Source organism: Aythya marila (genome assembly GCF_965140915.1).
Source record: "Aythya marila genome assembly, chromosome: 1".
NCBI classification, from domain to species: Eukaryota; Metazoa; Chordata; class Aves; order Anseriformes; family Anatidae; genus Aythya; species Aythya marila.
Window position 1 is genome coordinate 41,227,391 of NC_139042.1, and position 24,414 is coordinate 41,251,804.

The following is a 24,414-nucleotide window of genomic DNA, read 5'->3' on the forward strand; positions in this document are numbered from 1 at the left end:
CCAGGCAGGGCAAATTTTTTTTTTCCGGCATCGAGCCTACTTGAGGGAGCCGCCAGGACCCGGCAGCCCTCGTGAGGGAGGCTGACGAGGCGAAGGCGGAGCCAGCAGCGCCCCCTCCCCAGCCGTTCAAAAGCTGCCCCTAGGGAGCGCGAGCGACCAGGAGCGCGGCGACCAGGGCGGGCAAACAGGGCGTGGCGCGTCAGAAGGGAGTGGCGCGGCAGTTAGCGCGGCAGTTTGCGCAGGCAGGGCGCGCAGGAAGGGCAGAGCGCTCCCCCTACACACAAACAACACCTCGTTAACAACAGCCGTAACTAGGCGATAATGGTCGCCACCAGGCACGGTGCGCTCTCCAGAAAGTCGGTACACACGCAGACCGACTACCTGTCAAAAAATGCCGCAGTTCAGGTCACCGGATGCAAGGAGTGTCTGAGCCTGTTGCTGCCATCGGCGGCAGGCAGAGAAACTGCGTGCGTGAGGTGCGAGCAGGTGGATGATCTGGTCCGCATGGTGGCGGAGCTCAAGGAGGAGGTGGAGAGGTTGAGGGCCATCAGGGAGTGTGAGCGGGAGATAGACTTCTGGAGTAACTCCCTGCAGGGCCTCAAGGGGAGGTGCCGAGGTGAGACTCCTCAAATGGGGGCGGACCCCCCGCCCTGTCCCTGTCGGGCAGAGGGAGGGGATCTGGGAGCTGAGGAGGAATGGAAACAGGTCCCTGCTCGACATTGCAGGCGATGCTCTCCCCTTCCGGCCCCACCTTCCCAGGTGCCCTTACACAACAGGTTTGAGGCCCTAGAGATTGAGAGGCCGGTGTGTGAGGAAGAGGTAGCAAATGTTCCCAGGAGGATGCCTGGGGCGAGGAGGTCGACTCCGCGCCTCAGGACTGCCTCCACCAAGAAAGACAGGAGGGTTATTGTTGTTGGTGACTCGATTCTTAGGGGAACAGAGGGCCCTATTTGTCGGCCTGACCCTACCCGTAGGGAAGTCTGCTGCCTCCCTGGGGCCAGGGTCAGGGACGTTGCCAGGAAGCTTCCTAACCTGGTACGCCCCTCTGACTATTACCCCCTTTTGATAGTCCAGGCGGGCAGTGATAACATCGAAGAGAGAAGCCTCAAGGCTATCAAAAGGGACTTTAGGGGACTGGGTCGGTTAGTGGATGGAGCGGGAGTGCAGGTGGTGTTTTCGTCCATCCCTGTGGTGGCAGGGAGGGGTTCAGAGAGGACACGGAAAGCCCACCTGTTAAACACGTGGCTCCGGGACTGGTGCCAACGCAGAAATCTTGTTTTTTTTGATCATGGGGCACTTTACTCAGCACCTGGCCTGATGGCCGCAGATGGGTCCCTATCTTTTAGGGGAAAAAGAATCCTGGGCCAGGAACTGGCAGGGCTCATTGAGAGGGCTTTAAACTAGGTAGGAAGGGGGATGGGGCTGAGGCTAGGATTGTTGGGGCTGTGCTAGGGGGAACAATGGCAAGGCCGGAGGATAAGGCAATGGCCCAGCTGAAGTGCATCTACACCAATGCACGCAGCATGGGTAACAAACAGGAGGAGCTGGAAGCCATCGTGCGGCAGGCAGGCTACGACTTGGTTGCCATCACGGAGACGTGGTGGGACCACTCTCATGACTGGAGTGCTGCAATGCCTGGCTATAAGCTCTATAGAAGGGACAGGCAGCATAGAAGGGGTGGTGGTGTGGCTCTCTATATTAGAGAGTCTTTCGAGGTTGTAGAACTCAAGGTTGGGAATGACAAGGTCGAGTCCCTTTGGGTTAGGATCGGCAGGGACAACAAGGCTAGTGTCCTGGTCGGGGTCTGCTATAGACCACCGAACCAGGATGAGGAGACAGATGAGGAATTCTACAGGCAGCTGACAGAGGTTGCAAAATCATCAGCTCTTGTACTCGTGGGGGACTTCAACTTCCCTGACATATCCTGGAAGCACAACACAGCCCTGAGAAAGCAGTCTAGGAGGTTTCTGGAGAGCGTGGAAGATAGCTTCCTGACGCAGCTGGTTAGTGAACCTACCAGGGGTGGTGCCCCGCTAGACCTTCTCTTCACAAACAGAGAAGGACTGGTGGAGGACGTGATCGTCGGGAGCTGTCTTGGGCAGAGTGACCACGCAATGGTGGAGTTCACTATTCTTGGCGAGGCCAGGAAGGGGACCAGTAAAACCGCTGTATTGGACTTTCGGAGGGCTGACTTTGAGCTGCTCAGGACACTGGTTGGTGGAGTCCCTTGGGAGGTGGTTCTGAAGGGCAGAGGGGTCCAGGAAGGCTGGGCGCTCTTCAAGAGGGAAGTCTTAATGGCGCAGGAACGGTCTGTCCCCACGTGCCCAAAGACGAGCTGGCGGGGAAGAAGACCGGCCTGGCTCAACAGAGAATTGTGGCTTGATTTTAGGAGGAAAAAGAGGGTTTATAATCTTTGGAAAAGTGGGCAGGCCACTAAGGAGGACTTTAAAGAAGTAGCGAGGCTGTGCAGGGACAAAATTAGGAAGGCCAAAGCTCATCTGGAGCTCAATCTGGCTACTGCCGTTAAAGATATGTCCTGGTTTCAGTTAGAACAGAATTAATTTTCTTCCTAGTAGCTGGTGGAACAACAAAACAAAAAATGTTTCTATAAATACATCAACACAAAAAGGAGGACTAAGGAGAATCTCCATCCTCTACTGGATGCGGGGGGAAACTTAGTTACAAGAGATGAGGAAAAGGCGGAGGTGCTCAATGCCTTCTTTGCCTCAGTCTTTAGCGGCAATACCGGATGTTCTCTGGATACTCAGTACCCTGAGCTGGTGGAAGGGGATGGGGAGCAGGATGTGGCCCTCATTATCCATGAAGAACTGGTTGGTGACCTGCTACGGCACTTAGATGTGCACAAGTCGATGGGGCCGGATGGGATCCACCCAAGGGTACTGAGGGAACTGGCAGAGGAGCTGGCCAAGCCACTATCCATCATTTATCAACAGTCCTGGCTATCAGGGGAGGTCCCAATCGACTGGCGGCTAGCAAACGTGACGCCCATCTACAAGAAGGGCCGGAGGGCAGACCCGGGAAACTACAGGCCTGTCAGTTTGACCTCAGTGCCAGGAAAGCTCATGGAGCAGATCCTCCTGAGAGTCATCATGCAGCACTTGCAGGGGAAGCAGGCGATCAGGCCCAGTCAGCATGGCTTTATGAAAGGCAAGTCATGCCTGACGAACCTGATCTCCTTCTATGACAGAGTGACGCGCTGGGTGGATGAGGGAAAGGCTGTGGATGTGGTCTACCTTGACTTCAGCAAGGCTTTTGACACCGTCTCCCACAGCATTCTCCTCAAGAAACTGGCTGCTCTTGGCTTGGACTGGCGCACGCTTCATTGGGTTAGAAACTGGCTGGATAGTCGGGCCCAAAGAGTCGTGGTGAATGGAGCCAAGTCCAGTTGGAGGCCAGTCACTAGTGGCGTCCCCCAGGGCTCGGTGCTGGGGCCGGTCCTCTTTAATATCTTCATCGATGATCTGGACGAGGGCATCGAGTGCACCCTCAGTAAGTTCGCAGATGACACCAAGTTAGGTGCGTGTGTCGATCTGCTTGAGGGTAGGAAAGCTCTGCAGGAGGATCTGGATAGGCTGCACCGATGGGCTGAGGTCAACTGCATGAAGTTCAACAAGGCCAAGTGCCGGGTCCTGCACCTGGGGCGCAATAACCCCAAGCAGAGCTACAGGCTTGGAGAGGAATGGTTGGAAAGCTGCCAGGCAGAGAAGGACTTGAGAGTGATGGTGGATAGTCGGCTGAATATGAGCCAGCAGTGTGCTCAGGTGGCCAAGAAGGCCAACGGCATCCTGGCTTGTATCAGGAACAGCGTGACCAGCAGGGCTAGGGAGGTGATCGTCCCCCTGTACTCAGCTCTGGTGAGGCCGCACCTCGAGTACTGTGTTCAGTTTTGGGCCCCTCGCTACAAGAAGGACATGGAGGTGCTTGAGCGGGTGCAGAGAAGGGCGACGAAGCTGGTGAGGGGCCTGGAGAACAAGTGCTACGAGGAGCGGCTGAGGGAGCTGGGCTTGTTCAGCCTGGAGAAGAGGAGGCTCAGGGGTGACCTTATCGCTCTTTTTAGGTACCTCAAGGGAGGCTGTAGCGAGGTGGGGGTTGGCCTGTTCTCCCATGTGCCTGGTGACAGGACGAGGGGGAATGGGCTTAAGTTGAGCCAGGGGAGTTTTAGGTTAGATGTTAGGAAGAACTTCTTCACTGAAAGGGTTGTTAGGCATTGGAACAGGCTGCCCAGGGAAGTGGTGGAGTCACCGTCCCTTGGAAGTGTTCAAAAGACGCTTAGATGTAGAGCTTAGGGATATGGTTTAGTGGAGGGCTGTTAGTGTTAGGTTGGAGGTTGGACTCGATGACCTTGAGGTCTCTTCCAACCTAGAAATTCTGTGATTCTGTGATTCTGTGATTCTTACTAGGTTGTGTCCTATAGGTGATAACAAGCTGCGGAGGAAAGGAAGCTAAGGCACTTTTGGTATTAGAATTGAAAAATGTCATGCAGAACTCAAATTGTTTCATAGAATGATAGAATCATAGAATCATAGAATCATAGAATGGTTTGGGTTGAAAGAGATCTTAAATATCATCTAGTTCCAACCCCTGCCATGGACAGGGACACCTTCCAGTAAAACAGGATGCTCAAATCCACATTCAACCTGACCTTGAACACTTTCAGGGACAGGGCATCCACAACTTCCCTGGGAAACCTGTTCCAGTGCCTCATCCCCCACAGAGTGAAGAAATTCCTCCTAATACCTACTTTAAACCTGCTCTCTTTTAGTTTAAAGCCATTACCCATTGTCCTATCATTACACACCCTAACAAAGAGTCTCCTCAGCTTTTCTGCAGGTCTCCTTTAGGTACTGGAAGTCACTATAGAGTCTTCTCAGAGCCTTCTCCCGGCTGAGCAACCCCAACTCCCTCAGCCTGCCTTCGTATGAGAGGCACTCTTGATCATCCTCATAGCTCTCCTCTAGACTTGTTCTATAACATCCATGTCCTTATTGTTCTGGGAGCCCCAGAGCTGAATGAAATACTCCAGGCAGGGTCTCATGAGACCAGAGTAGAGGGTGAGAATCACCTCCCTCCATCTGCTGGCCATGCTTCTTGTGATGCAGCCCAATCACAGAATCACAGAATCACAGAATTTTCTAGGTTGGAAGAGACCTCAAGATCATCGAGTCCAACCTCTGACCTAACGCTAACAGTCCCCACTAAACCATTTCCCTAAGCTCTACATCTAAACGTCGTTTGAAGACTTCCAGGGATGGTGACTCCACCACTTCCCTGGGCAGCCTGTTCCAGTGCCTCACAACCCTTTCAGTGAAGAAGTTCTTCCTAACATCTAACCTAAAACTCTCCTGGCTCAACTTAAGCCCATTCCCCCTCGTCCTGTCACCAGGCACGTGGGAGAACAGACCAACCCCCACCTCGCTACAGCCTCCCTTGAGGTACCCATAGAGAGCGATAAGGTCGCCCCTGAGCCTCCTCTTCTCCAGGCTGAACAAGCCCAGCTCCCTCAGCCGCTCCTCGTAGCACTTGTTCTCCAGGCCCCTCACCAGCTTCATCGCCCTTCTCTGCACCCGCTCAAGCACCTCCATGTCCTTCTTGTAGCAAGGGGCCCAAAACTGAACACAGTACTCGAGGTGCGGCCTCACCAGAGCTGAGTACAGGGGGACGATCACCTCCCTAGCCCTGCTGGTCACACTGTTCCTGATACAAGCCAGGATGCCGTTGGCCTTCTTGGCCACCTGAGCACACTGCTGGCTCATATTCAGCTGACTATCCACCATCACTCCCAGGTCCTTCTCTGCCTGGCAGCTCTCCAAGCCTGTAGCTCTGCTTGGGGTTATTGCGCCCCAGGTGCAGGACCCGGCACTTGGCCTTGTTGAACTTCATGCAGTTGACCTCAGCCCATCGGTGCAGCCTATCCAGATCCTCCTGCAGAGCTTTCCTACCCTCAAGCAGATTGACACACGCACCTAACTTGGTGTCATCTGCGAACTTACTGAGGGTGCACTCGATGCCCTCGTCCAGATCATCGATGAAGATATTAAAGAGGACCGGCCCCAGCACCGAGCCCTGGGGGACGCCACTAGTGACTGGCCTCCAACTGGACTTGGCTCCATTCACCACGACTCTTTGGGCCCGGCTATCCAGCCAGTTTCTAACCCAACGAAGCGTGCGCCAGTCCAAGCCAAGAGCAGCCATGCTTCTTGTGATGCAGCCCAAGAAGCAGTTGGCTTTTTGGGCTGCAAGCGCATGTTGCCAGTTCATGTTGTTTCTCATCAACCAACACCCCCAGGTCCTTCTCATCAGGGCTGCTTTCAATCTATTCTCTGCCAAGCCTGTATTTGTGCTTGGGATTGTTCCCTTCCAGATGCAGGATCTTGCACTTGGCCTTGTTGAACCTCATGAGATTCTCACAGGGCAACTTCTCAAGCCTGTCCAGATTCCTCTGGATGGCATCTTTTCCCTCCAGCATATTGATAGTACCACACAGCTTGGTGTCATCAGCAAACTTGCCAAGGGTGCATTCAATTTCATTGTCCATGTCACTGACAAAGAAGTTAAACACTGGTCCCGGTAAAACACAGGACTACTGAGGAACACCACTCACTACTGATCTCCACCTGGCCATTGAGCTGTTGACAGCAGCTCACTGAGTGCAACTATCTAGCCAATTCCTTACCCACTGAGTAGTGTAGCCATCAAATCCATGTCTCTCCAATTTAGAGACAAGGATATCATGGGGGACAGTGTCAAATGCTTTTCACAAGTCCAAGTAGATGAAGTCAGTTGCTCCTCCCCTGTTTACCCAAACTGTAATCCAATCATAGAGGGTCACCAGATTTGTCAGGCACGATCTGTTCTTAATGCAGTCATGTTGGCTTTTACTAATCACCTCCTTATTTTCCATGTGCCTTAGCATAATTTCCAGGAGGATCTGCTCCATGATCTTGCAAGGCACAGATATGAGACTGACTGGCCTGTAGTAAAAAAATATTTAAACAATTAGATAATGACAAGCAAGGAAGAAGCACACAATTCCAAAATTTAGAAATGCAAAGTACTCTCCTTAGGCAGAAATTACTATACAGATACAATCTAATTAAAAGTACTACCAGAAAAAACATGAATCAAAATTTTAATGAGATGGCACAGGATTCTGTGAAAAGTGATATCCAGGTCTGCTTGAGCATAAAAGAGCTACTCCTCCATAATGCCTATCTCTGTATATGTTATTCTTGATGTTTTGAGGGCATATCTACAAGTCTCTAAGGGCTTAAAGTCCTTCCAGCATAGATTTACTTACATTATGGACTGGGAGAGATAGAATACTATGTCTCCATCTGTTTCATTTTTGCTTATAGTAAGCAATAGAATCTGAAGACAAAAAAGTTGATGTCACTCTGCAGAGACTCTGGAGTTCCTCATAGAAGTCCCAGACATAATCTGCCACAGGGAAGGTGAGATATATAAACAGAACTGTTCATTGCAAGAAACAGGGGATTCAAGCTTCTCTCAGATGCATTTTCTCAGCCACAGTGAAGATTCAGAAAGTGAGACCAGTGTTATGTTCTTGACAGGAATTCATCTTCATAGTTCATTTTATGAATATAACAGAATTTTTACTTTGACTTTTTAATTTGACTGTTGTGTCAAGAGTAATATATTTCAGAAATTCCCATTAATATATGTGGTACCTTTTCTGGAAACATAAAGTAAATAAAAGTAAAATTCTAAGGTAATGTAGGAGTAGACAGAACTTCAAACCTATTGGTTTTCTGTTTTATAGTTTCTTTGGATTTCATTTTTTAAACATTCACTCTATTCAAACTTTTCTCACATTTAATGTTAGTGTAGTAGAGCAGCTGTCACACTGTGTGGTTATTTTATAACTAGCATTTGCTGTCTACACCTACGTATGTTTAGCTGGTAAATACCTGTTATGTTTCAACTTCAGTTTTCTGCTTTTTGTAGATGAGGACATTTTCATTATCAAAGAAATACAAAACAACACGGAGTCTTGTTATCAACATGTACATCAGGCATATGTAATTTTCCATAACCATAAATAAGAGCTTGAATAACCTTGATCTTCTATTCTGTCATATTGTTTTTAAGCTGATGTAACACCATTGACATCAATGGACTTACCCCAGTATGAAATTGGTGTAATGGAGTGGAAAATCGTTGCCGAAATCTCTAAGGGGATATTCAAAGTTCCTTTTACTGTAAGCTGTGTATTAGACTGGAAGATCCATAGTTTACATTTCCATGTTTTGATGTGTATATTAAATGATGAAAAACTGTAAAACATTCCTAATAGAAAGTTATTCATATTTTTTTTTTAATCAGGCATGAAATATTTCATTCTAAAATTGTCATTTTTACTGTTTGTTTAAGTATCTACTGAATGTCACAATTAATTTCAACTTTGGAGGAAAACATGCTGTGCAGCAATTTAATTTGATACTATACACTACCAGACTCAACACATTTTGTTGAAATTTAAATGAAATGGCTTGGTTTGTCTTTTTCAACTGAATGATATATGAAAAAGGAGCTCCATTTGTGACCAATACTTAACAAAAAAGAACTAGTTTTCATAAGCCTGATTGTACATGTATTAGTCATAGTTAACTCTTAAATTACCATCTGTATACAGGTCTTTGTATTTTTCAAGTAATTTTTCTAAATGATGTCAGATTAAACAGTCTTGCTGACTTTTTACCCTAATTAAGATAGAAACATAAACATCAAATGGAAAATAGGGACATTATGTATCTGTTCAGTTTCATACTCCATTTGCTGTGAATTTCTGTTATAAGATGATGAAAATATGAACCACAAACCACTTTTTTTTTTTTTTTTTTTTTTTATCAGAGAGGGATACACGTGGCTTCATTTGCCCTTCATCTCTGAAGAAAGAACCTAGTTTTCAAAGTAAAAATGATAACTGAGCAGAATTGTATTGGTGAGAAATGTTGATAAAAATGTGGGTTTTGACCACCTTGTGAAGAAATTCTACTATAGTTAGGAAGAACCTTGACCAATCAATTCTATACTGCTTATTTTATTCTTCTATTCTAATTGAAAAAAAAAAAAAAAGGCAGCAAGATCCTGTTTTTTTGACTATCATTGAATAAAACATTTCCGAATACTATAACTTCCTGAAGAAGTCTATCTTTTGTACTTTTCTATTTATTTAATTATTTTTGTCAGCACTCATTCTCATACAGAAAGCATTGTTGATCACTTCTGTTTAAAAACTGCTATTTGTAAAAAATAGGAAAAACCTTTTTCTCTTTGTTGTTTATACATGTACACTGCATTTTTTGAACTATTAGTGAGAAATTCCCTCACCAAAACAAACAAATAAACAAACAAAAAAACCCACCTTTTTGCTTATAAGCAAAAGCAAGATGCAGTTAAAGAAATGGCACCAAAACAAAAATCCCTTATGATTTTCTTGTGTAAAATATCACATCGAAATACGAATCTGAAAGTGTCCCACATACAGCAATAGTGGTTTTGTGAATAATTTTCACTCGATGTGGAGTACTTTAAATATTCTCAATATGGCAGGTTTAATGCCCAGTGCCATGTCATTTTCCCTGGGAAATATGCTATCACATCACAATTATCCATTCATTTGTAGTAGAGCTTTTACATTTGTTTCATGGAGGTCAGAATGTAATGGGCAACACAACCTGACTGGTGTTAACAAGCTCCTAATTTTCTTTCTCTGCATCAGGAAAACTTTCTGGTGCACCTCCGCAGAGAATTATGGCAAAAAAAATGTTTCTTTGCCAACCATTTACATGGATGAAAGTTGATGTTTTTGACTTTAGTTTCAGATAGTATCTGGCCAATATTCATATCGGGTGTTTTATATTCTTCCAGCTTGCTTCCAGAACAAGCCGAAGTCAGATTTCAATAAAGATTCTGGTCCTCTGAATGAATTGTACTGATCTGGGATCATCCTATTCCTAATCATCTGTGCATCTGAAAACCTCAGTAATTTCAGCTGGCATTTTGGTTATCTGGAGATTTAGGCCTGGGCCCTAATTAACTATTTCAATTTAGGTTCTGTGTCTGATTTTGATTAAGAATATCTTGAAGAGAAAGGTTTGTTTTCTCCAGATACACTTTTTTATTTCATCTTCACATTCTTTGAATGTAATTCGTTTCCTCATTAATCTTTATTTAATGACTATTTTCTTTGTCAATAACTACAGAACGTCTTTATTAAATTAAAATGACATTTGTAGTAGTTTCTCACTTCTCACATTTCATCATTTTCATAAGTATAAATATCATTCAGAAATATGTATCTATTCATAAGTCCTTTAATAGAATAACTTTTGAAACTCAGTGTTCTGCTCTGTTTTATTAAAATGACAGTAACTAGTGTTGAATGTTTCTTCAAAAAATAGGGGATATGACTATTTTGAAATGATGTTTGAATATTTGCCTTTGAATATGTACCTACATGTAGCATTCCCTTGCAATATTACTGTATATTTACTCTGCTATCAGGATTCTTTGTTTATTTGTTGGTTTCTATCAATCTAACAAAACTATTTTGGGTTATTCTCTGCTGTTTTGTTAGGAAAAACAAAACAAAACAAAAACAAAAAAAAAAAATGAAACCCTGTGCTATTCTGAATTGTTGCAGCAGCAAATATCAGTGAAAGAATGTATCTGAATATTTCTCACTGAATTTTAGTCTGTGTTTACTAACCTAATACTTCATATCTGTGATACTTAAATGCACAAACCCTTCTTATTCAGGCCATACTGTGCAGAATATTTTTATGGCTCAGTTGCTTCTCAATACCCACTAGCTGGAAGTCATCCTGCAGTTTTATAGTCACTGACATTGTTCATGTCAGTGTCCCTTAGTTTCACCCTTTGAGCAAAATCAGTTGTGTTAGTGTAAATTTCTTAATTAAATAGTTCAAGCTAGCCTGCAGCAAACCAGGGAGTTCTCCTACATAGTGACATTAGTGACAATGTGTGTGGAACTACCCCTAGCAAAGGTCTGGTGATGTGCAACTGGGAATACCATATCTTTTTACATCATTCTACTCTTTTGCACTGGCTAGACCTAGTTTTGATATTAGTAATCTTTCTGATTTAGTTGATCTTAATTCTAGAATTCGATGTCAGTATTGTACTGCATAAGGACTAATTGATTTCAGCGGGCCTATTTACGTATACAGACACCTACTTATGCAGCTCAGTAAAAGCTGGCATAACTGAGCTTCAACAGATGTCATGAATGAGCTTACTTTTTGCCTTGCACTGGAATGTCACTGAAATAAAAGCTAGTACAATTAGAAATTAATCTGGCATTGCAATCACAAGATATTCAAAAAAAATTGTTCTCTTTATACTTTGTTGTGATTTTGATCATAGAGTTTCTTTTAATAAAATTGAGATACTATTTTCCATATCAAAGCAAGGTGTAAGTAAAGTGCTTATTAAAAAAAAAAAAAAAAGAGGATATTTATAAATTTTGAAGTTGTCATCATCTGATCATAAATGAATACATTTCTAAAGAAGTTGATTCAGTCATATTTAGAGGACTCTGTGATCTTAAAAATGTATCATAACAGAGAAAAGAAACCTAAGAACTAGCAGAGCTCACAATTATGTAAAAAAAAAAAAGAATTTGAAAAATTGAGAAATATAAGAAAGAAAGAACTGCATGCAATCATGGAGGAGATAGATACATCAGTGCAAAGTTGTCACAGTTCAGCTTGGGATCAAGCTGGCTGCAGAAACCATTATAAATATCTGACATGTTTAGGTTAAAGAAAGTATCTGAGTATTACAGTCACTTGGTAATAGAACAAGGTTTCAGTACACAGATTTGATGAATACTCAATATTCCTGGGCTTTTTCAATTAATTGAAAGTTATTAATAGTTTTTTGTTGTTTGGTTGTTTGTTTGTTTTTCTAGTTTACACTGGAGAAAATAGATTTCATTCTAGATTTTTGCTGGTGAAATTTGGAAGACATGGATAATTTTAAAGGAGGAATTCAATTTTATATTGTGGCTTAATATTATAACATATCACCTAACACTGAGTGATCAAGATTATCTTGTGGGATTTAAAATGAATATATTTTGCTTATGGAAATTCTTAATCTAGAAATCTGTGAATGTTTTTATATCATGATAATACAAACACGTTAAAACTGAATAAAGCAATTGCAAATATTTCCTCTGCAAATGCAAGATAGTATAATGTCAGCACAAGATGTACATTACAGTTCTGTAAATCTTGATTTCTCTGAAATTTGGAGTCCTCACAGTGGGATGAGATACTTTAAAATATATTAAAAGGGATTTTCTTATTGTTTCTTTGGATCTGTAAACTCCAGAGACTGTTTAAGGTTATAAATGTCTTTATTGAAATTATGATTTCAGTCTAATTTATTTTAACAAGAATTGTAATGTATTCTGCCCTTTGATCTCTTAGCTTGAAACACTGCCTGTTGTTCCATTATTCCACCATCCATTTGCAGATAACAATACATCAGAACCTTTTTCTTGCTGCAGAAACAATGCCCTTTATTTGAGAAAGGACATTGTTTTGACAGATAAAGTAGGCATTTGATAAATTGGAACAGGTTCTGAATTATTTTGAGGGGAATGTGTGCTACATCTGTCTGCTGATTTTCCACTGAAGCAGTGCTTAACTTTCTTGTCTGTTTGTGATTTATTGAGCTACAGAAAAGGTTAGGAAAATTTCATGGCTCTTCTCTTATAATTTGTAAGTGAATCAAAAAGCATTTGTTACTGTTTATGATGTTCAAAAGACAAAATTACCCCAAAACATTTATCTACAGAAGTCTGTAGTGACAACAACAAAGGTAAACAAAATAATGATCTGCTAAATAATTAATAGCACACATACAACACACACACAAAATCAGCTGTTGAAATTTATGGAATGGTAATAAAGTTTTGAGTGTCTATTCAGACACATAGGGGTAAATTAATGTAAGAATGGCCACTGTTAATAAGGTTATTACAAGGCCTCTTATTACAAATATGTTTCCAAAATGCTTTTATAGTTTAGTAATAATATTCAAGAATAACTCTCACAAAGTATTGTAAAATCCTGGCCACAAAGATGTCAATTGTGCTGAGATTTATGTTACTCAGCATTCAGATTGGAATTTAGTTGCTGGAACAGAGACTGTTTTCTGCTGTTTGAGACATTCTAGGGTATCCCATCTAATCTGTAATTGCTGGAAAGTTGCAAGTTTCCTGTATGTTCTGTGCCATTACCTATGGATTTCTTCAATAACCCATGGCATTTCACATAATATTTGACACTTATAGGTAAGTAAATTAAATTGACCTAGAAGTATGAAATCCAGCTTCAGAGTGTTGATCCCAAAATTTACATGTTTCAGTGTAGGTATTCATCTATAAATTAGATTTTTAAACTCTCATTACATTTAATGGTGAGCATACGTTCAGTGTAATCTGATGACCACTTAAGCTAAAGAGATTTAAAACCTCGATACAGTCATCTGAATATGCCCAGTGTTTGTGAATTTTTAGGATGACATCAATACCTGTATTAGATGAGGGGAAAACAAACAAACAAACAAACAAACAAAAAAGGGAAAAAACAGCAGCAACAATAAAAAGTAAATCCACTCTGTTCTGAGCCAGCATCCTCATGTAAGGTGGAATACCTTAAGATATTTCAGATGCTGCTCTGTGCTTATGAATATTCAGATGAATCAAGTTATAGGTGGTGCCTACCTTATCTAAACATCTCTCCAAATTTCACTAGGCTCTGTTTGGTTGCCTGCCTGTAAGTACCTACTGCTATTTGAGATTCCAGGATAACTCTCTGTTATCTCCGACACTTTATTGTAGTTTCACACTAATGGCTAGCTAAGCTTCACCACAGTGCTCTCTTACTTGCCCTCTTCATAAGAGCAAGGAGAGAAAATATGATGAAAATAAGGCTCATGGGTTGCAATAAGGCAGATCACTCACCAATTACTGTCATGGGCAAAATGGGCAAAACAGACTCAGCACAGGCATATTAATGTAATTTATTGTCCCTAGCTAATAACAGATTAGAGCAGTTAGAAACTAAAAGTGAAAAAGTGAAACCCTCCTCTGCCTCCCTTTCCTCCTGCCCCCTCCCCACACCCTGAGCTGTGCAGGGAATGGGGGTTGTGGTCAGTACATAATGCTTCACCTCTGCTGCTTCTTTATGGTCACTTTCTTACCCTGCTTCAGCATGGAGTCCCTCCCACAGGATGATGTCCTTACAAAACTGATCCTACATGGGGTTCTCACAGGCTGCAGCTTTTCAAGAACTCCTCCAACATGGGTCCATACCATGGACTGCATTCCTTCAGGAAAGGACTACTCCAAGCAGGGGTATGAGCAGCAGCTCCTGTGAGACAACCTGCTCCTCTCAATGGGCTGCAGGTCTGGCCTGGAGCATGCTTCTTGCATCGGATTTCCATGAGCTTCAATCTCCTTAGGCCATAGCTACTTGTTCCACCATGGGCTCCTCCATGGGCTGCAGAGTGGATATCTGATCTGACATGGTTCTCATTGTACAAATGTTTTTTGAACTCCAGCAGGCTTGGTGTTATGACCACTTCCTCTGGGGATCCTTGTTTTTGTCTTGTACAGTTAATCTTCTGCCATTGATGTGACTACATTTAAAAATTCTCTCCATCATTGTTTTGATGATATAAATTTGATTTGATGAAACTGTATGCATACATGTACTTGTTGAATCATTCGTTATTCAGTTTCCATAATTTTCCTAGTACATCAAAAAAATTGATCTTCTAAATTCTCTATTGAAAGTTGTGAATAGTTTTTATTAGGTTTACTAACTATATCTAAAACTTCTAGCTTAAGTTAACTGTAATCATTATCTCTTATATTTAGTGGAAAGAGATGTAACTCTAAGTTACATACCAGACTGAGACTAATTTAAGACACCAAAGATATATCAGTCACTGAAAATGTCTGTTTCCCTTTATTGGCCACCAAGACAGCCTCAAAGTTATTAGTTCCTTATTTTCTCATAGACAGAAAACTTCTAGGCATCTGATAGACCTGAGACATACTAGGTATTTTACTTATCTCCAACTCAAAATACATGTCTGAGACTTTGCACTCAATCAGGTTTTCTTCTCAGACTTTTTGGAAGAAGTCAGTGAAGGGGAAAAACCAGTATCAGCCATCAGCCATTTTTAGTAAAGATCATGGGTGATCCTGCGAATTTTTTAAGGATGCTACACATTTTATTATTATTCGTAGTTAGTTGTGTCCATATCTTGTACCATCCATAAGTATATATACATGAGAGTACAATTTTGAATGTAAGTTTGCGTGTATATTTGAAGCTGAAGAAACAAAAACACAGGCCTTCTAAGTTCAATGAGAGTGACCAATTCCTAAGCTTTCCATTCCCAATTTTTGTTAAAAGTGTAATTTTTTCTTTATAAAAAATTTATGTGAGACAAACTATTGTATTAAACTTCGACTGAGTGTTTTGGTCTGTTTTTTATTTTATTTTATTTTATTTTTTGCTTGTTTGTTTTCATTCCTGCCAAATGGTCAATACAGCCATATCTTATACAGAGAGAATTTATGTGGATTTATGTATACTGGTAGATATAGCTTTAGTAGTCATTAACCTACTGGGATTTGTTTTTACAATTATATTGTAAACTTTTAACCTATTTACACAATAAATTATTTAATTATTGCTTGACATAAAAAATTGTGTGTTCATTTGTTCTCAGAGATGACAGCTGCTATGGAACAGATAAGATACAATCTGGCAAACCAGACTACAATAGCAGGAAAATACTTCTAATGTTTCATAATATCTAGCTTTCCCCAACCATCCAAAACTGCCTGTTTGATGAGAACCTACATTTTTTTAAAAATGTTATATTTGTCCTGTCATGTAACATACAATAGTCCATTCCCTGATATTTTATTTTATTTTATTTTATTTTATTTTATTTTATTTTATTTTATTTTATTTTATTTTATTTTATTTTATTTTATTTTATTTTATTTTATTTTATTTTATTTTATTTTATTTTATTTTATTTTATTTTATTTTATTTTATTTTATATTATTTTATTTTATTTTATTTTATTTTATTCTATTCTATTCTATTCTATTCTATTCTATTCTATTCTATTTTAGAATCATAGAATCATAGAATATCCCGAGTTGGAAGGGACCCATAAGGATCATCAAGTCACCATGTGACTAAGTGCACAGTCCAATCACTTTTTAAATTCAGACAGGCTTAGTGAAGTAACTGCTTCACTGGGGAGCCTGGTCCAGTGCTCAACCACCCTCTCGGTGAAGAACCTCTTCCTGATGTCCAGCCTGAACCTTCCTTGTCACAGCCTGACACCATTCCCACGGGTCCTATCACTGGTGTTTACAGAGAATAGGTTGCCTGCCTCTCCACTCCCCCTCTCGAGGAAGTTGTAGACTGTGATGAGGTCCCTCCTCAGCTTCCCTTTCTCCAGGCTGAACAGGCCCAGTGACCTCAGCTGCTCCTCATATGCCTTCCTCTCTAGGCCCTTCACCATCTTCGTCACCCTCCTCTGGACACTCTCCAACAGTTTAATGTCTTTGTACTGTGGTGCCCAGAACTGCACGCAGTACTTGAGGTGAGGCCACACCAGCACAGAGTAGAGCAGGACAATCACCTCCCTCGACCAACTAGCAATGCCGTGCTTGATGCATCCCAGGATATGTTTGGCCTTCCTGGCTGCCAGGGCACACTGCTGGCTCATATTCAACTTGTTGTCAACCACAACCCCCAGATCCCTCTCTGTGGGACAGCTCTCCAGCATCTCGTCTCCCAGGCTGTATGTAAAGCCAGGGTTGCCCCGTCCCAGGTGCAGGACCTGGCACTTGCTTTTGTTAAAGTTCATGTGGTTGGTAATTGCCCAGCTCTCCAATCTGTCCAGGTCTCTCTGGAAGGCCTTTCCACCCTCATCCAAGTCCACAACTCCTCCAAGTTTGGTGTTGGCGACAAATTTGCTCATAACACCTTCTAGTCCTACATCCAAATCATTTATAAAAACATTGAAGAGGACTGGCCCTAAAATGGAGCCTTGAGGGACCCCACTAGTGACCATCCACCAGCTAGATGTGACCGCAGTTACCACAACCCTTACCATGAGCCCTGCCTTTCAACCAATTGCTCACCCATTGTTTTGTTAAGTTGTATGCTGGACATTTTTTCCGGTAGGATCCTATGGGAAACTGTCTCAAAAGCTTTGCTGAAGTCCAAAAAGATCACATCATCTGGTTTCCCTTGATTGACTAGATGGGTGATCTTATCATAAAAGGAAATCAAATTTGTTAGGCAGGACCTATCCCTCATTTTATTTTATTTTATTTTATTTTATTTTATTTTATTTTATTTTATTTTATTTTATTTTATTTTATTTTATTTTATTTTATTTTATTTTATTTTATTTTATTTTATTTTATTTTATTTTATTTTTAATAGAGTTGGGATACCTGGTAGCATTTGTTTTGTAACATACTACACCATACGTATTATATAAGATTGAGATTTACATTGACAATGGAAAAAAAAAAAAAAAAAAAGGAACTGGTGAGTTAGAGAAGCATACAAATATTTTTGCTAATGACAGAAACATGATATAGAATACTCTGCTCTTAAAATTGGAGGTAAGGAATACGATTTGTTATTATTCAGGATGAGAAAATAAGAGAAATGAACTACACCAAAGGATTTTCAAATCAAAAGGAGACTTCTCTGTCTTGAATAATCCTTAGATCCTTCTAATAAATCCTTCAAGACAATAATGTCTTGAATAATAAGGTTGTCAAGGTGCTCTGAAGTTGTGAGCACAATAATAAAGAGCAGCTTTACTGTGTGCTCTGAAGTCCAGAAAGATAAACTTGTGAACAATTTTTTGTTTTAAATTCTATTGCACTCCAGAAATATATTCTAAGGAAATACATATGATAGTTATAGTGATATGTTGCATACAAATTCATTTATTGCATACTTTGGGTAATAAGCTTCCATTTCTTATTATATTTTTAAGGTTTGAGGGGACAACCACAAAAAAAGGTAAAAGAAAAGAGAAAGAGAAAATGTCTTCCAAAAAAATGTAGTGCTTGCACATATATCACATACATGAATATGATTAAGAAACAATCATCACATCACTCTGAAGTAAATATTACATCCATCCACCATTGTTACAACATAACAACATGCCGTTGGAAGTCAACAAAATGTTTGTTGAAGTAAACTACAATTGTAAAAATTAAATTAAAATAAAATAAAATAAAATAAAATAAAATAAAATAAAACAAAACAAAACAAAATAAATAACTTTATTGGCATTTAAAACAAGAGCTGGGGAAAAAATGTGAAAAGAGAGAGATTTACTAATTTTTCAACATCCTGTAATTAAGGAGTAGTGATTCTGAAAAATAATTTAATTAAATAGTTAAAATGTTTCTTTCAAAAAGATAAGGACAAACATTTGCTTTTTCAATTTCATTTTCCTGTCTTTTATTCTCCCTAATGACAGCCATTAGATGAATTTTATTTCCATTTCCAAATATTTTGGTTGCTACAATTTTTATTTGGGGTGAGGGAGGAAAAAGCCATATGCAAGTGCCATCTCAGTCTCTTAAAAACAAACAAGCAACAACAACAAAAGCATATCCTCTATTAAGAATCTGAAAATTCTTTCACTAGCTATATTTACTCACTCTTGTGGTGGTAATTGTCATCCTCTGGCAGCTGTGGCAATGAAAGAGAGATTTGTCTGTGTCTCAGACACTCCCAGATGTAACAGATGGAAACATGCATACCATGTTATAAGAATGGCAGAGAATGCCATATGTACCAAGAAAAAAAAAGAACATAAATGGGTGACATCCAGATACACAGCCCATTCTCTGTTGATGCTGTGGTAAAGGAGGTACTCACCGTCAACAGAATGAGGCAGACAGGTGAGACAGTAAGATTTCAAAATTTTCAAAACTAGTCAGAGTATATTTGAATCCTTGGTTCTGCAAATGGACATAAAGCTAGAGAAACGGAAAAAAAGCAAAAAAAAAGCAAAAAAAAAAAAAGCTCTAAACCTTATTTCTGTTCTTCAGCTACCTCAATGTATAGTCTCATATATCAAGATAATGAAGCTTAACAGCCAAATTGATTTTGAAAATATTCATGTTACTCCACTAGTAACATCCATAGTTCTCCATCCACAGTTGAGGATGCCTAAGACACAGGTGCCTTTTTCTGCTGTCTGTGAATTGTCATCTTAACACCTGCTCAGACTGCCTGCATGCTCACATTGCTCTGCACTCTAGTCTTCTGAATATGTACTGAGATAGTGAAGGTTAAATCCTGTTTTTACTCTCAGTGATCTCTGTGTTTAATCTACCACCAAACAGTATTGAGGTGACTTATTGTTTAAACATCTTTATTCCCCTTTGTGTTTTAGCAAACATCCCAGGAAAGCTGCTGAATGTCTAATAAAAGGCTTACATTCAAAGGCAAAGGGATATTCAGGAGGCAGCAAGTGACTGTAGAGCTAGTAATGTGATGTTATGATTTGGGTTGGAATGGCGGTTTCATTCTAAGCAGCATTTTTAAGATGCTCTTCATTTCACTACCTGTCAAGAGCACATTTCTCTTGTCTGTTCTCCCTCCTCAACACTAAATATTTTGGAAAGATTGGTAAAAATCTTTTCAGCTGTTTTTTGAGAATTGAACATGGAAAACATATTACCATGTTATTCAGATTCCTTTTACAATCTCAGATAGTTCAGTATGTTTTATTTAGAAAAATGTAAGGATTGGTTCTGCAGAACTAATCAGTACTACATATTGAGCTACACTTTGATACATCCTCACTAGATAAAGATAAGCTTTTAGTGAGTATTATATTAGTAGAAGTACTTACAACAATGTTTCAGGATCAGAGGTTAAGTTTGTCAAGGGCTCAAAACTGCTTTGCAGAAATTTATTGTTAAAAATCAATATTTATGTGTGTTTTCTTTTGAAGAGATATTTCATATGCTTAAGGACTTCTGTTGTCTATAGTTATTGCACATCACTGTACAGTTTATATAGCTGACTGAACATCTGAAACCTGGTATCAAACAGGGATTGGCTTCTGCAGCTGTAAACTGAAAAATGAACTACATTTTACAGACTCATATATTCTCAACTTTTCTTTAGCATAACTCATGACTGTGGAATACATTCTTCTATTATCAACTTCTCCATTACCAGCATGTTAATACCTTTCCAGTAGCAGTGTGTTTTGTTCTCTTGTTTGTTTTATTGCTCAGTTTGCTTTCTAACACAGAACATTTTACAGGTAAAAAGTAAAAGACAGATAAACAATGAAACATGCAGGTCTGTCAGGAACAACAAACTTTTACCCCTAAAAACTGTAAATAGATCTTTTCCTAAAAGAGATTTTGTGTCAGAAAGAAATTGCAGCGTGCTACATTGGAACATTTGAACCTGTCTCTATCTGCCTATTGCATATGTGGAAGATGCCACTGCAGGACCAGAAAGACCTGAATTGTTTGCAAGCATTTTGTTGAACTGCCTGTAGCCAGTCACAATAAGTTAATCTAATGCTGAATTCAGGTTGTTTAATACATTAGGCTTGGTTAAGAAATGGATTTTCATTCATATGCTCTCATCATAGTGACAGAAACCTCCAGTAGCACCCCAGGGCAGACATGTGAGACAAAAATGCTCTAGTTTATCCACAGCCAAATATGTGTCAACACAGTCAATGTAAAATGGCAGAACTCCATTTAGGACTACAGTTCTAGGTACACAGATAATAAATAAATAGGTAAATAAATGGATAAATAAATAAATCCATGTTAGTGCCATTTTATTTCATCCCTAAGCCTAAAGCTCTTTAAAACCCAGATGTTCCACTATGGTCAGTGATGATGAAAGAAAAAAAGAAAACAAACAAACAAAAAAACCATTAGAGACCTATATGTTTTATATCTTTTTATTATTATTTTCACCACTGTGTAAGCTGTCGTCTGATAAAAATCTGTCTGTGCTTTGTCTATTATATGAAGAAAAAAACTCTCTTGCAAAATGTTGCCATCAGACACTATGGAAAACTCGTGAGACATTAACTGCTCAGAAGAAAATTGAATCATTTCACACTGAAGACTGATACTGAAGCTTTGATTGTGATTATAAATTACTGATAATGATTAGGTTTTCAGCACTTATCTCACAGTTACTGTAAACCAGATAATCACTTAGAAAAGAAAGATTTGGGTTTAGTCATATATCTCTGCAATATTATCTTGGCTTTCTTTTTCTAGTCTTTATCACTGTTCAAAACTAACTTTCATATGCACACAAAAATGAAAGGGTGTACTGCATAGTAATAGAAAGCTCAAGGCACAATTTTCACCAGAGGTGTACTGAGAATACTCTAATCAAATTCTTGCTGCTTAATGGTAAAGGTAAATAATAATGGAATGTTGCAAAGTAAAGAATCCTGATATCTCACATAAAATTGCTTAACCTTTACAACATCGTTGAGTTTGTTACTTGAGAGAGAAGTGTTGGCATTAAATAAAGGTGTTTACATACATATATATGTATATATACACACCTCTATATATTTGAACATTAGAAATTAAAAACAATGTCATAAGATAGACAAATGAGGACAGCCTTAAAATTTAACCTTTCCTAAATTCATTCATTCATTAACAGCACGCTTTTTGTTAATGGTTACTTCGTATACCTTACTAATTAACATCATTATCAACGTATAAAACTTTAAGGCTTTAAGACTTCTTTAAAATGGATGTGAGAATACAATATTGTGGAGTTCATATTATTCAGTTAGTACTGATGGCTCTGGTCTTTGGTGGTAAACTGAATGTATGGTGATCAGGCTTCAGAGCTCTTTGATAAAGTAAGTTGCAAATGAAATTGTCTTACCTCTCTTCTCTAGTTTTCCTCTGTCATGCCCGATGTTTTTACACAATTTCCCCATGCCTGATGTTTTTATACAATTCACCTGCTTCCTTCAAAAAAGTGTTTCCTTTGTTCCCAATGTCCCTTATATTGTTTTTGGTTTTGTCAGTCATCTTTCCTGTGCATTCAGCAGGATGTTCTGAATATTTGCAGTCCTTATAAGTTATCTTTACATCATTATAACATTGGCAACTTACTTCTATAAAATGCCTAAATAAAATTTAGGTGACCACTCTATATTAGTGTTAAAATATTATACAGTTATATACTATTGTTAGTTATAATATTTTAGTATGCTTTTAGTTGGGTTCAAGGCAAAATAATATTAATTATATATGGATTAATAGGATTTTAATTTAGAGCTGTCACAGAGTTCTGTTTTAGCTACAGAGGGCAAACTCCCTCTGCATGTTGCAGGAAGACACCAAAGTTGTGAAAAGGAGAATAAATGGCTACTAAGACATAACCAGAACATTTGATTTTAGTCTCTATAAATGGAAGATGAAAGCATGGTCTCCTGATGTGACTGCTCACTTGCTTGTTCTTGCAAGTGGATTTTCTCTGCATGTGTAGCAAGAAAAACTCAATATGTATTCTAAAAGAGATTCAATATAAATGGATTCTACAGCTTTCTCTTCCTGCTAGGAAGCAATCCAAATATTTTGAAGTATGAACACATGCATTTCGACTACTTACTCAAGAGTTTGAAGTCAATGTACTTCAAAAACATTTCTCGAGCACTTTGACCTTAGAATTTGCCAATAATTCAGGGATTTTATTTTTCTCAATATTTACCAGTCTTTAAAAAATCTTTGTTTCTGTTACTGAGATTCTGTTACATTAGTTTCAATCATGGTAAAAATTTTACAGACATTTAGTTAGGGCTTTGAGAGTATGTCTTTTGCAGCCAGATATAGGAAGGGATCCTGGGGGCATTACAACCATATGTGTCTATGCACCTTGCTCAGTTTAAGAGCAGCTCAGTTTGAGGCTTCAGCAAAGTAAAGGTGAATATGTTTCCTTTGGGAAGGGGGAAAAAAAAGAAGTAGGTGTTTTCTCAGGTTTAAGGGAAGCTGTTGATTGCCTATGGATTATAATAGGAATACGGCAAAAAGCTATCCAGCAGCTAGTCTGCAGACTGGAGGGATATAGAAATCAGCCAGGACAAAACTGAGAAAAAGATATGTCTGAATCTGTTTCTCACTTTGATTAGGAGACCTTAAGGAAAGTTCTTCTATGAAACTGAATCCACAGAATCACAGAATGGTTGAGGTTGGAGGTCATCTGATTCCTAGAGGTCTCTAGTCACTTTCGATATTGTCCACATTTATTCTACCAGTATAATTTGTGCCCACGTGGAATAAAACAAAGCGTAACAGTTAGAAGGTCGGACAAGCTTTTGCAGTTACAGAATGTTAGGGATTGGAAGGGACCCTCAAAGATCACCTAGACCAGATCATCTAGTTCCTTAACAGCATTCTGTATCTAGGCCCCTGGAATGCAGCAATTCTTTCTAGTTGATAAATCTGGTCTACAGATGGATGCCTCTGTCCCCCACAACATTGAGCTATCCATTGAGATGACTTACTGTTTTTTCCTGGTGGTCTCACATGGTTTAAGGTTAGATAGACCAGATCCTTTGCTTGCAGGTACCTCTGTCTCCTCTTCAATTTTGAGTGCAGTGGACCTATTTTGTAGGTTCCTTATATACTTGTAGGTGGGGTAGGAGTCTTCCTCTTGATGCCAGAAGTCATCAACTTCTATCTTTCCCCTTCCCCAGAGGTTATGTTGACCTTAACAGAGGGAGTGGACACCACCTGCTTCTCTCCTACAGTTGGGATCTGAGGCTCTTCAAAATGTTATGTCTCAGATAAAATCGTGTTTATTTCCCTTCTATCTTCTCTGATGCTGTGCAGCCTCTTATTTCTTCCTGTAAATCCTCCACTTGATGGCACAGCTACTGCAAAATGACACGTTTCCAGCAGAACAGGGGGCCATCCCTCATGGCATGAGAGAGGCCCTAGGCCTTACTGCAGACTGAGACTTAGATGTCTGTATCTTCCCTTTGAAACTCAGTCTGCAATGAACTGCCTACAGTTAGACATGGTAACTTATGGCTTGAGCACTAAATATAGTTTCTGCATACATTAATCTGTAGATCGTCTTGCAAACCGGCTTACCTGTTTGCTACTGAGATTTACAGACTCTGTTTATTTCTGAGCCTGAAAACACCAAACCTGGATTAATTGAGAGTAGTTTGTAATTCATATGTAAAGCTGAAGTCAGTATGCAGCCAGGAACATAAGCATAATATAGATTAAA